The sequence below is a fragment of the Trachymyrmex cornetzi genome, unplaced genomic scaffold (assembly GCF_001594075.2).
Source record: "Trachymyrmex cornetzi isolate Tcor2-1 unplaced genomic scaffold, Tcor1.1 scaffold370, whole genome shotgun sequence".
NCBI lineage: Eukaryota > Metazoa > Arthropoda > Insecta > Hymenoptera > Formicidae > Trachymyrmex > Trachymyrmex cornetzi.
The window spans coordinates 51,221-61,134 of record NW_017298430.1 but is presented as its reverse complement, the minus strand read 5'-3'; positions in this window follow the sequence as shown (position 1 = coordinate 61,134).

Sequence of the window (9,914 nt, the reverse complement as noted above, 5' to 3'; positions counted from 1 at the left end):
CACATTCAATCGATTCGCTGAAACGCCTACGTGAAAATCAAGTGAAACCGAAATACGACGAAGCAGAAAATGAGCTCGAACGTCGTTAGAATCGAAACTCTCAACCGTGTCAACTACGACACGTGGAAACTTCAAATGCAGGCACTGTTGGTTAAAAACGACGCGTGGGGTTATGTGAGCGGCGAAATTGCAAAACCGACGCTCACAGCGAACAACGCATCTGAGATCGCGGCATGGACGACCGCCGACAACAAAGCCAAATCAGACATCATCCTGAGCATTAGTCCATCCGAACTAAAACAAATTAAAGGATGTGTCACTTCCAAAGAGGATTAAGCTCGAAGGGATCTATCAATCCAAGGGGCCGGCACGAAAGGCCACATTGCTCAAGCAACTCATGCTTCAAAGAATGGACGATGGAGGCGATCTGAAGGACCATCTAGGTAAATTTTTCGATGTTGTAGACAAGTTAGAGGAAATGGAGGTAAGAATCGACCAAGATCTACTATCCGTAATGTTATTGTATAGTCTACCTGAAAAATACGAGAATTTTAGATATGCCATCGAGTCGAGAGATTCGCTTCCGACCCCAGATGTTCTGAGAGTGAAAATCACTGAAGAGCATGAAGCACGATCGAATGAAGTACGAAATTCGAATCAAGCCATGTATTCGGCGAGGAACCGTCCAGGAAAACACAACTTTAGGAAGCCTAAAAATGAAGTGTCTAAGCCCAAGCCGAGCGGAGATGCAAACAGTGAACCGTTTAGATTCAAGTGCCACAGATGCCATAAGATGGGTCACAAGTCGATCGATTGCGAAGACAAGAAGAAAGCCGCAGCAAAGAACGTCGAGGATCCGAGTGTTCAAGGCCTGAATCTCCATGTCTGTGAAACGTTACTGACTTCTGCAGAGAGACCATCACGCTGGTGTTTAGACAGCGGAGTCACATCGCACTTGTGCAACAATCCCTATTCATTTTCGAAATTGGCGGAAGGAAAGATCGGACAGGTGAACATGGCAAACAACAGCTCTACCGAAATCAAAACCAAAGGAAAAGCAGAGATCTTCTGCAACGCAATGGGTAAGGCCACGAAAATTTCACTTAATAATACGCTACACGTTCCAGAACTTCGTACGAATTTGATGTCAGTCTTAAAGATCACCGACAAAGGACTTGAAGTACATTTTAAGAGGAACCGAGCTGACATACTGGACGAGAATGGTAAAGTGAAGATGGTCGCAAATCGGCGCGGGAATCTCTATTACATTGAGGAATGCCGTCAGCCACTCGAAGGCAGGGAAGTCGCGACGCATATGTCAAACGAGTCTGCATTACCGCTGCGAACATGGCACAAGAGAATGGGCCATTTGAACGTCAAAGATCTAGTTACCGCATACAACAATCATACGTTGGAAGGAGTTAGTATCAAGCAGCCCAACGAAGAGCTACATTGTGAAGTCTGTCTAAAAGGGAAGATGACCAAATTACCCTTTCCTTGTAATCTTCGAAAAGAGCTAAGTACTCTGGAAATTATTCATACCGACGTATGTGGTCCGATGCGACAGGAATCGTTAGGCAAATACTTTGTTACCTTCATCGACGAAGCCACTCGTTGGTGCGAAATCCGTTTTATTCGATCGAAGAATGAGGTTTTTAACGTATTCCAGGAAGTCAAGGCGAAGTTTGAAAATCTCAAGGGCAGAAAGATTAAATTTCTTCAAAGCGATAACGGCGGGGAGTACGTAAATCAGAAATTTGATGATTTCCTGACGAGCTCCGGAATATCGAGAAGAATATCGGTACCCTATTACCCAGAGCAGAACGGGCTAGCAAAACGAAAGAATCGCACTCTACTCGACACCGCTCGTTGCCTTCTGATTGAAGCTGGCTTGCCACCACGTTTTTGGGCCGAAGCTGTAAACACAGCCAACTATATTCGAAACCGCTGTCCAACCACCTCACTAGATGGAAAAACGCCGTACGAAGCATGGTATGGAAGACCTCCTAATCTGACTCATTTAAGGGAATTTGGCTGCAAAACTTATTGCTTGGACACGTCAGTTTGGAAAGAGTAAACTAGAAGCTCGATCCAAGGAAGGCGTACTAGTAGGATACTCCGAATCCTCTAAAGCATATAGAGTATGGATACCTGCGGATAAAAGAGTCGAAGCTAGTCGGAATGTTAAATTCCTGGAAGAGCGAGATACAGTTCCAAAGAAGCTCGAAACGTTTGTTTTGAAAGACGGATCAGACGAAATCGGTCTTGACCCGCACACCGTGGAGATTGAGGTCCAGAGTTCACCGCTCTCCGAAGAAGAGGATACGGACGACGAAGAAAGGGATGTGACTGAAGCGAACGACCACCCCTCCGGGCAAGAGCAGGAGACCGTAAGACTCGGACCTGGAAGACCGCGGATTTTGAGAACCGGGAGAAGAGGTCGTCCCCGAAAACAGTACCACGTCCATTCGGAAGTACAAAACGACGAGGAGACGCAAATCGTCAAAGAAGGAGAAGAGATGGCTCTTATGTCGGAAGTGCCGATCAGTGAGGCGATGTCAGGAAGCGATATAGAGGAATGGTTGACGCAATGCGATGGTCGACGAAATACTGTCCATCATTAAAAACAACACTTGGGAACTCATAAGACGTCCCAAGAACAAGACAGTAATTGGCAGTCGCATGGTTCTCCGTAACAAGTTGAATCCAGATGGATCAGTCATGAAGAGGAAAGCTCGCCTGGTCGCACAAGGATTCTTACAGAAGCCAGGAATTCATTTCAAGGAAACCTTCTCCCCTGTAGCAAGATTAAGCTCAGTGAGGATTATCGCGGCCGCAGCTGTCAAACTGAACATGAAGATTCGCCAATTTGACGTATCAACGGCATACTTGAATGGAGAACTCCAGGAAGAAATATTCATGGAACCTCCACGATATCTAGAACTGATCTTGAAACGTATCTGTCAGAAAAGGGCGACCGATCGTAGCTTACGGCTAGCAGCAGAGGAGATGCTGGAAGAATTAAAGTCCGGAGATCGCGTTTGTGTGTTAAGGAAGGCTCTCTATGGACTCAGGCAGGCTGGGAGAACCTGGAATACAAGGCTCAACGCCGTATTCAAAGAGATCGGAACTCAACCTTTCAATTCCGACCCGTGTGTATACAGAATCAAACAAAATGAAGCCGACGCAATCTTGGTTACATATGTCGACGATATCATCGTCGCGTCTAACTCCGATAGTCTAACTGATGAAATCAAGCGAAAGCTCAATCAGTATTTTGACTTAAAGGATCTCGGCGAATTGCGTCACTACTTGGGATTGGAGTTTCACCGAAACGAAAGCGGCATTCATATATGCCAGAAAGGATACATCAATGAACTGCTGAAGAAGTTTGGCATGTCCGACTGTAAGCCTGTCGCTACCCCTCTTGATCCTGGCACTAAACTAAGGAAGCCGGAAGAAGAACGCGATGCAGAGGTTCTTAAACTATCATTTTGTACGCGAATCCTTATTGAATAATATGATTTCAGTCAATTATCTCTCCACTGACCGAATGCTGGCGGACATCCTCACGAAGGGACTCTGTAGAATAAAGCACCTACGTTTGATGGAGGAGCTGGGATTGAAAGCTTATCATGTTGACTCGAGAGGGGATGTTGAGACGAACGTTCGAACAGGCAGCGCGCGGTGCGCACGCTCCAGCGCCTCAGCCTATCAGAGACAGCGTCACTTTCATCATTCTTGCGAACACTTGAGATATGTACGCCATTAGCCCCGAACTCGCGCGCCAAGCCACACACGTTGTAGTTAGTCTAATCGAGGTCTTTTGTGAGACGTTGTCCTTCTTGTGATTAGGAAGAATAAACTATCATTTACTCTAAAGTCATCGTGTAATTACTTCATCGATCCACCGGCCATAACACATTTTTCTCGAAACGTGTTTTCTCAAATTTGTTGATATTAGAGAGAATACGACTTAACGCACAAATCGCCACTTTTTAGACGTTAATTACAACTATTTTCTTCAAACCCTAAATCTAAAAAAATAATAAATTTTTAAAACAATAACAGTTTTTTGGCAATTTAATGAAAAAATTAACGGTCAAAAAAGGATCTTTTTTTTTTTATAAAGGAGTAATTTTAACAAATCGCGATTTTTTATAATTTTGTTAGGTTTATCGTATACATTCAACATTATTAATTACAAATTAATTTGATTTTTTTATTTCAGACAACTAGTTCTGGCTGCACAATGTCAGCAATTTAACATAAATCTATGTGGACAGGTTTGCCGCCATTGTTGCCTCTCAGACATTTCTATATATTTTAATTAATAAAAATGCATATGTATTGCATAAAGTACAAATAAAATATAGATCCAAATCTAAAATTGATAGCTGTATTCATCTACCTATAAAAAATTCACAAAGAATCGTCGATTTTTTGACCCTTCAACCACCCGGCCCCCTTAATGGTCTCAATTAAAAATACTATTAAACAAAAGATAGTGAACGTTCACCTTTACACAGCCCGCTCCAAATGACCTCCGAGTGACTTTGATCTTGACCTTGACCCTCAAGGAGGCCCAGGTCACTGACCTTTTCCGTTGCTCGTTGCTCATTGAAAAAGAATTTTCTGCTTTATTAAAAGAGATTTCCTTCTTTAAAAACAAAAATTCTCTGCTTTAAAATAGATTTCCTGCGAGAACATCTTTGTTTTTAAAAGCAGGAAATCTATTTCAAAGCAGAAAATTTTTGTTTTTAAAGAAGAAAATCTATTTTAATAAAGCAGGAAATAAAAATTATAAGGAAATAAGAATTTTCTGTTTTACTCATATACTCATGGGTATTAATAATCTAATCCTAACTCAACCATGTATCATGGTTTAATTGGTACCCATGTGTATACAACAATTTTTTAAATTAATGGCTTCTTTATATCCATTAAATAATGTATCATCAAGTAATGAATAAAATGTGAAGGAAAAACAAGAATTCTCTGCTTTAAAATAGATTTCGAAACCTATGTGTAACAATTATGGAAGTCGTATGCTGGGGGGGGGGGTAGAGCTACCTTTGTATTTGTACACATATTTGAATTACGACCTACAGTGACATTGATAAGGGAACAACGCTGTGTTGAAGCATTATAACGGTCTACTGATTTAGCGGAATAAACATGTTGCTCCACGATATAACAACCGAACTCTAACCAAACCATGGCACATGGTTGGGTTAGGGTTAGATTATTAATACCGATAAGTATAATAACTTAACCCTGACCTAACCATGTTACATCAAGGGTGAGTTCAAAAATTACTTATTATTCATAAAAACGTTTTCATTAATAACTTTTTAATGAATAACGAGCAATGGAAAAGGTCAGGGACTTCTTTGAGAGTCATGATCAAGGTCAAGGTCACTCGGAGGTCATTTGGAGCGGGCTGTGTAAAAGTGAACATTAACCCAAAAGACAAGTAATATTAAAAAATAAAGTATTATTATATAGTGGCCGGGAATACATTTTACATTTTTACCTTAAAACGACAGATGCTGAAGAGAATTAATGTAATGGTGAGCAACGGTATGATATCATAGGTGTATATTTTATTATTTATCTGGAAATGATGGATGTATGTTGGATAATACCAGAAGTATATAAGAAGGCTCCATTTGGCCAAAGTGTACAGGCAAGAGATATACGTCCTAGGTTGTCCAACAGGATATTCGAACATGCCCAAATTGCAGAACCTGCCGATAGTCATTAATGGTGCCAGCGCTCTTTCTAGCGTTTCTGTCGTAGTTTTCGAGTCGTCGGCTAGTATTTTAACTGAATTAGTTTGTGTTGCTGGAGACACAAACATGTTTTAATATTTTTTACAAGATTTTCAGAAATAGCTTTCGCAGTTTCTCTAGAAACTTTGTGAGAACTATACTGTAAGATATGTATGTACACGCATTAGCAGAAATGGTGTCCCTCGGCGGCTCGACCGCCACCGACGCGCGCGACTGTCATTGGCGCGCGCCAGCGACGGCCGTGCCGCCAAGGGACACCATTTTTGTTGGTGCGTGTACATTGCGGGATATAACGTATGTAAATACCATTCAACCAACAAGTATTGAACAACGGAATAAACACACAGATAATCTAGATTAGATTGCTTTTCTTTTTACGGAATTTTTATTTATAGGTACGAACATTAAGGCCACTAGTCATGGATCACCCTTGAAAAAAAATTCATATTTTTATCGAGAACGATATCAAATATTTAATGAAATATTTAATAGTTATGATCGATTATAAAGATTACATTATGGATAATTTTATTTCAATTCGGTACCGTTTTATATGTTTTAACTGTAATTAAATGAAGTAATGACAATTGTCCACAATTAAATCCCATGTACAGTTCGCGCAATTAATGCCTTCCAACCCTGTTTTGTTATTGCGAGTTACTTTTTCGGTTATTTTTGCATTCATGGGCGAAATACGCGAATTTCTTCAATTTCTATAGGCTGGCTCAGTTCGTTCGACTACGGCCGTGAACGTGAAAACGATCGATGAAAGTAAACGCGATGCCTCACCAGTGGATATGGTGTCATAGATTTGGAAGGCATTAATTGCGCAAACTGTACTACTTGCGGTTCAGTTCACCAAATGCTTTATCCTTTCTGGATTTAGTTTCAATTGAACATGATATTAACTTTTTTCATGAAATCTAATGCTATTTATTATCTCCTGTAAAAGCCATAAGATAATTCTGATGATGTTACACTTTGAATGAATTTTTAGGTATATATCCTACTTTATGCCTCATGTTTTATTATTTAATGACGTTAATAAAATGTACAGCGATATTGCTAATAAATAAAAAACAATTGACACTTGCAAAAGATAAAACAAATGCTAAAAATCTTGGGATATGCGTTATTTGATAGAAAATGCTACAATTATTTAAATATATAACGCTATAATTATTTAAATATACAGTGATGGGAGAAAGTTCGGCAACGGTCAAATATCTTGGAAAATAATGCTTATGGAAAAAAATGTTCAATACAAAAGTTTTAATATATCAAGTGGTCTATTATATGGTTATGTTGAAATGACCTTCATGTGACCTTGAAGGACACCGTGAAGGTCAACTTTGAAATCTTAAATGGAAACACCTATTTTCTTTTACATATCCTTAAAGCTGGTGTCAAGACGTTTCCGAAACACTGGTTACAAACCCTTTTTGCTTGAGATCTTCCTGAGTTACGAACCTTTAAAGTTTAAGTATCGCCGGCGCGTTATCTAAGGTATGCGCGCGCGCGCACGCGCGCGCGCACACACACACACACACACACACACACAAACGCGCGCGCACAAGATTCACTTTGATCAAGCATCTCGAAGAGGTGGATATCCGACCGTGCCACCTCCACGCAGTATACCTTAGATAACGCGCCGGCGATACTTAAACTTTAAAGGTTCGTAACTCAGGAAGATCTCAAGCAAAAAGGGTTTGTAACCAGTGTTTCGGAAACGTCTTGACACCAGCTTTAAGGATATGTAAAAGAAAATAGGTGTTTCCATTTAAGATTTCAAAGTTGACCTTTACGGTGTCCTTCAAGGTCACATGAAGGTCATTTCAACATAACCATATAATAGATCACTTGATATACTAAAACTTTTGTATTGAACATTTTTTTCCATAAGCATTATTTTCCAAGATATTTGACCGTTGCCGAACTTTCTCCCATCACTGTATAATGTTGTAATAGGTGTTAATGAAGAGTTTAAGGCGAGATGGGATAAGAGACGAATTAGTAAGAAGATGTGAAGATTTAGTTAGGGAAACAAAAAGTAGAGTCAGAATAGGGGGAGAAACAAGCGAGATATTCTGGACGAGTAAGGGAGTTAAGCCAGGATGTCCTATGAGCCCAAGATTGTTCAATATGTTGATAGCGGACTTGGAAGAATACTTGAGGAAAGGAGGATGGGGAGGAGTAAGGTTAAAAGAAGGGAAAGTGTACACATTAGCATATGCAGGTGATATAGTAAAAACCCAATCAGAACAACAAATCACGATAATGTCAAAATAACAATAAAATGAATCGGAAATGATTGAAAAATGACTTTTAGTGATCATTTTCAAGTCATTTTGATATCATAATGACTTGTTGTTCTGCTTGGGAATGGCGGAAGGGGAAGATAATATGAGATCGATGATAGCGAGATAGAAAATTATATAAGGATGGAAGGGTTGGTGGTAAATGTAGAAAAATCAACGATCTTCAGATTTAGCAGGGGAGGGGGTAGGAGAGAGAAGGTAAGCAGGAGATGGGAAGGCAAAGTGATAGAAGAAGTGAAAGAACATAAATATCTGGGATGTGTTTCAAAAAAATGGAGGCGCAGGTAAAGGAAAGGGTCAGGAGAGGGGCAACGGTGATGGGACAGGTATGGGGAATAGGGAAAAAGAGATTTGGAGAAGATTGGGGGAAAAGGATAAAGTTGTTTGATTCGTTGGTATGGACAGTGATGGCATATGGGGCAGAAGTTTGGGGATGGAAAGAATGGGAAGGGGTATAAAAAATGCGAGAAAGATATATAAAGTGGGTACTAAAAGTAGAGCATGGAACACCGGGATACTTGGTGAGGGAGAAGTTGCAGAAGAATAAGTTGAAGATCAAGGCGGGAAGAAGAGCATGGAATTTCGAAAAGAGGATGAGGGAAGGGAAGGGTAGTAAATTAGTTATAGAATGTTGGAATGAAATGAGAGAAAGGATGGAAGGAGGAAAAAGATTATCCTGGTGGGAGAAGGAAAAGCAGGAATTTTTCAGAGAAAGGGGGAGGAATGCAGGGGAAATGAGGGAAAGAGGGCAAAGGGAAGAGGAATTTATTGAGTTAGAAAAAGTGGACAAATACGAACAAAAAGAAGAAAGATGGGAGAAAATTAGAAGCTCGAGATTTAATAGATAGTATGGAATTGTGAAAGAGGAAGGAATTCTAGGATATTTAAAGAAAGGTTGGGCAGAAAGCCTAAGTACAGATTAAGGGGGGATGAGAGAGGAAATGTATTAGTGGAAAGAGGAGGATAGGAAATGTAGAGTGTGTGGATATGAAAGAGAGACATGGGAGAATGTGTGGGAGGAGTGTGATAGATGGGGAGCAGAAGGGAGTTGGCAGGAGATGATAGAGGAGGTATTGGGAGGGGATGGAAGAGGAGAGGAATGGATTAGAATGTTAGAAAGGTATAGAAAGGGAGGGGGACAGAAGGAAAACGGGGAGAGAGAGGGGGGGGAGTGTAAGAGAGAATGAATACTGCCAGATAAGAACGAAGAGTATGAATAAATATCAGGAATAAAATATAAAATAGCATAAATAAAAAAAAGAAGTGCGCTTGCAACGGAAACGGAGGTCCGGGTGTATGTGTGTGTAATCGGAACTAGGATAAGAGTAATTGTAAATTAGGTTTAAGATTAGATGTAAGGATAGAAATAAGAATGGTTGTAAAAGCGTTGGAATTGTATCCCTGAGGGAAAACAATAAAATTAATACTACTACTATATATATATATACTACTATATAATGTTGTATAACGTATGTATATGCTTTTCAACCAGCAAGTATTGAACGACAGAATGAACACACGGATTATCTAGATTAGATATTGCATTTCTTTTTGCGGAATATTTATTTATGTGTTATTATGAGGGATAAACGATTATATATGTGGAACTATTAAGCTGGTGCCAAAGCGTATTTTAAATGAAAAAAAAATAATTAATAACAGGCAACGACCGGCTGGAAAATGAAGTTAAGGTTGTAACAAAACGAAAAAAAAAAGTTTAAACACGAGATAATGTGAAATGGTGAAATGGGGGTGCTGTTTAGGGGTTGAAATCGGTTTTTCTCGACTTGCGGCGAAG